This window comes from Arachis hypogaea, chromosome 4 (genome assembly GCF_003086295.3).
Source record: "Arachis hypogaea cultivar Tifrunner chromosome 4, arahy.Tifrunner.gnm2.J5K5, whole genome shotgun sequence".
NCBI classification, from domain to species: domain Eukaryota; kingdom Viridiplantae; phylum Streptophyta; class Magnoliopsida; order Fabales; family Fabaceae; genus Arachis; species Arachis hypogaea.
Window position 1 is genome coordinate 86,254,500 of NC_092039.1, and position 4,732 is coordinate 86,259,231.

The window sequence follows — 4,732 nt, forward strand, 5'->3', positions numbered from 1 at the left end:
GTTATATCACTTAATTTGAATAATTGGTATTGAGTTTAAACTATATTTTATAAATATGTGATTAATATACTTATTTTATAATTTAAACTAAAAATAATTAATTGAACTTAGCAATATATTGATAAATAATATTCTTATATATTTTTAAGAGAGCATATTCGATTTTAAAATTACTCTACTCTTCAATTTTATCAAAGTATCTATTCATATCTATCCTTATTTCTTTATAAAATCCTAATTTCACTAAATTCCTAATTAAAAACCTAATTTTACCCTAAATTCACAGAACACACGCACAAACAGAATGGGAAAGAAAAGAAACAGGGGAAGGGGGGTAAGAGAGCACGAGATGCAGAGGGAAGAGGGGAAGGGGGGAGTAGCGCCGGTGGGTGTCTCTGCCACCGTGGCTGCTGTTGCTGTCGAATGGAAGACGGAGGGAGGCTGTCGCACTTCTAGCTGCCGCTGAAGCTCCCCTCACCACTGTCAACGTTGGTTGGGGCAGAGGAGAAGAGGAAGAATAACGGAGAAGTGAGACTGACGGGGAGGGTAATACGGTTGTTGTTGATTTGGAGCTGCTACAAGAACGGCGTTTCCTGCTTCTAATCTCTGTCCTTTTGATTTTTGGAGCTGCCGTGGATGGAGCTTGTAATCAGAGAAAGCAAGCTGCCGCCACCAACTCTTAATTCAGCCAGTGTCTTCCTCCTTGTTCTGATTTCAATTTTCCTATTTTTGAAACCGTAACACTCTCACCCTTACTCTGATTATACTTTGTTTCTCTTCCATGTGCTTGTTTTAATCATGGTTGCCTATATCTTTGTTGCTCAGCCCCTTTCTGGCACCTATTTCCTGTTACAATTAGGTCGAGTATTGAAGCTGGTGCTGCCATGGGACGGTTGAAGCTGTTACTGATTCTGATTTTGCTATCTGGGTACTGGTCTTATCTTCTCCTTAGAGTTGATCCATTTACACGTTTTGTTTTGTCACTGCCGTGGTTGCCATGTTCTGGCTTTAATTCTATTTTAGTTCTTGCTTTGTCTTGAATTCTTAGAGCTGAAATTGCTTTGGATTCCTATCCAATTTGAATCCTCTATCTTACTGCAACCATGGTCAGTGCTGCGAAGGCTAATACTGTTGCTGTTCCGGTTGCGTGAGAGTTACCGCTGCTGCCTTGAAACTAAAAGAGAAGAGAGTTGTTACGTTAAAGTATGCGATTGCGACATCGAGGTAGGGGGTTTAAAACGATTTCAATTTAAGAATGCCTACAAGGTTTATTGAATAACTGCAAATAGATTTAATAGCTGTGATAATTGATTGATTATGTGAATATTGAATTGTGGCTGAGATTGTGATTTGGAATTGTTGATTATGTGGATTGGGAATTGTGTGATGACTAATTGTTGAGAATTCCTGAATTTTAATGGGTTATGTTGGATTTGTTGCCATTGAGTTGTTATTTGGTATATTGTAATGTTAATGAACTTGGTTGGGGGTTGGTTTGGAATTGGTTTTGAGGGGTTTTGAAGGGTTGGATTTTGAATACTAAATAGATTGCTGAAAATCTGATTTTCGAAATTTAAAAAGTGACTTTGGAAGTGAATAAGTTATTCAACGATAATCGAAATGGTATAAGAGTAAAGGCTGAGTAAAGTATGATAAAAGTTGTTGCCGAGACTCAATTTTGAGAAGTTTGAATTAATTATAGAACTAGTTATGACTTTTCAAAGTTAAAATGTAAAACTTGATTTTCTGCATTATTTTTAAAGGAAGCCGGAAACTTTGAAAAAACTATAACTATTTCTGCGAATATCGGAATTGCGTGGGACCAAGTCCGGATTGAGCTTGGGAATGTAGGGAACTGGGCTGCTGAATTTGGGACTTTTTCACTAAGTTTATGATTTATGGTGAATTTTTGAATCATGGATGTCAAATCTGGTTTTTTTTTCTGCTGAGCATTTAACACAGCAGCAACTTGATTCCTTTAATGGAAATTCTGCATTTTGAATTTTGAAATGGAACCAATTTTAATTGAAACTTTGGTCCTAATACTTTAATTTCATAAAAATTTAGAATTGTTAGAGTTGTGGTTTTAAAGTTTTGGATTTTCAAAGAAAGATGTTTTATGCAGTAAAAGTCAGGCTTTGTTTTTGAAGTCAGTAACTTTGAGGTTTTATAATTTTTAAATCTGGAATGGTATTGAGATGCAACCAATTGGATGTGAAAATTAAGTATGTTTTGCATATATGACTTAAATTTCAGGGCTATCCATGTTTTAATGAGTAAGTTATGGGACTTGGAAGAAGATAAGTTCATTAACTTTTAAAGCAGAATTCTGCAGAAAATTAGTCAACTTCTAGGTTATATAACTTCTTCATTAAACATGATATTGACCTGAAACCAATTGGAAAAGAAACTTGGATAAGTGAAGTTGAACTGTATTAATTTTCAAAGTCATTGGATTTAACTTGGATTTTATATTGAATTTTGAATGTTACATGCTGCTGCTGTTTTTCTGGTTTTACACACTGCAGAGCAGTCTCGGTTTTTCCTTTATTCCTAAGGCTAGAGAAACCAGAAAATTATGATCTTTGGTTTGTTAGAAAGCTTATTTTAAGACGAACGCCTAGACATAAAGTTTGCGCAATTCCGAGTTCATTTGCTATATTAAAAACAGAAAAGAAGATAGGGTGTTGGGAATGCTTGAGTGAGAGTTATGAATTCATAAAATTAAAGATGAACCTTAGTGATATATGGCTGTTTCAATGTTGGAATTTGCTTGTTTCTGAATTGAATTGATATTGGAAAGGTTGAAAAGAGTTTGGTGGATTGTTTGGTTGGGACCCGTAAGGGTGGCTAAGTCCTATTTTTAAAGGAGATTATGTTCGAATTTTTATAAAAGTATAAGGACTTAATCAGAATCAATATTTAAGGTTTATTTAATGATAATAACTTCAATGAGTCTTTTAAGAAAAGATTATTTGGCATATGAGATTGTTGGCAAGGGCGTGGGTCTTGTCCCGCTTGCGTGTTTGCAATTATGAAAGAAAGAGAAAAGAGTAAAGTACTTATTGTATGATTATCTGTTGCTTGAAGCAACCCAAGAGATGTTTGTTTGTTGCTTGAAGCAACCCAAGAGATGTCTGTTTGTTGTTTGTTGCTTGAGGCAACCCAAGAGCTATTATATATATATTTGTTGCTTAATGCAACCCAAGAGATATTATATATATTTGTTGCTTAATGCAACCCAAGAGATATTATTTATTTATCTGTTGCCCTGAGGCAACCCAAGAGTAATTTTCCGTTCCCAAGAGTATATTTCCTGCGAGTAGAAAGCAGAGGCTGTCTCAATAGAGCTGCTAATAATTATATGCGCATTTATTTGAACGGAAAATCGTATCCGGGAAATCGTGGACTCGTGACCGGATAAATGTCGGGAATGCAGGTGCTAACCGACACATGAGCTCATGGCCTGCACTAGGACTAGACATTCATCATATGCATCTATGTGACATTGTTTGGGTGTGTATATTGTAATTGGTTTGCCTAAGTGAATAATTCTGTTTAACTGCTAATTGCTATACTTGATGTAATTGCTCTTGATTGTGTTTGAACCTCATTACTTGTGGTTGTAACTGATTGACTGGATTGTGGTGAATTGGTTGTTGATTGAATTGCTTAGGCCTGAGGCCGTGATTGGTTTGTGTTTAAGGTTTAGTAAAGTATGAAAGATTAAGCTGGTTCAGCATAGACTTAATGAACCTATGCTTGGAACAAATTAGTCATTCATATAGTCTAGGAAACTTTTAAGAGTTTTATAAAGAAAATATGGGTCTGGCATTTTGAATAATTAATTAATACTTTTAAAGAAGGTTAATTTTATTTTAGATGTCTCTGAATGAAATTAACTATTTGCGCTTTATTCTTTACTTTCACGGCATTCTCGACCTCTACTGAGAACATGTGGTTTGGTTCTCACCCCCAAATTTTCCACCCTTTCAGTGACACAGGTTTGAAGACGCAATTTGAAGCTGCGAGCGATTAGTAGGTTTTCTTTATGATTTTAATTGCTTTCATAGAGTCCCCTCGCTCTTGTCCTTTGAGGTTTTATTTTAACAGAGGAGTAGGTGTTGTAGTTGGATTTATATGACTTCTTATGTATAAGAGTTACTATTAATAATACTTATATGATTGTTATTATTATTTGCAATGCTTATCTTTGATACATGTCTTGAATTTCAAAAAAAAAAAAAAAAAAAAACAAATTTTTTGGAATTTTCTTAAAACTAAGACGCGAACTCGATACAAAGGCTCGATAATTAAGTAGTTAATACTAGAGAAGGTTACGTAATGTTCTTTCTAGTAGAAATACCCTGACTTAAGCAAGGTATTTTGCTGGAAGGGACGTTACAGGAGGCCATTGAGCACGTTTTGGGGGGCTGGCCATTCGGCCATGCCTGAACCTTTCACTTATGTATTTTCAACAGTGGAGTTTCTGCACACCATAGATTAAGGGTGTGGAGCTCTGCTGTACCTCAAGTTTCAATACAATTACTATTACTTTTCATTCAATTCTCTCTTATTCTTATTCCAAGATATACGTTGCACAACAATTGATGAATGTGATGATCCGTGACACTAATCATCATTCTCACCTATGAACGCGCGTGATTGACAACCACTTCCGTTCTACCTTAGGCCGGGCGCATATCTCTTAGATTCCCCAACAGAATCTTTG

The 4,732-nt window shown here is 35.5% G+C and overlaps 1 long non-coding RNA gene across 2 annotated transcripts; it reads left to right on the top strand.

Moving 5' to 3' along the window:
• Positions 1-254: 254 nt before the first annotated feature.
• On the top strand, positions 255-4,204 carry LOC112796928 (uncharacterized). 2 transcript variants are annotated; one of them, XR_003199484.3, is made up of 4 exons: positions 255-737; positions 826-928; positions 1,024-1,224; positions 3,997-4,204. It is a non-coding gene; the product is annotated as an uncharacterized lncRNA (long non-coding RNA). The 2 variants fall into 2 exon arrangements; XR_003199483.3 differs by having other exon boundaries at positions 258-737; positions 1,049-1,224.
• Positions 4,205-4,732: the final 528 nt, after the last annotated feature.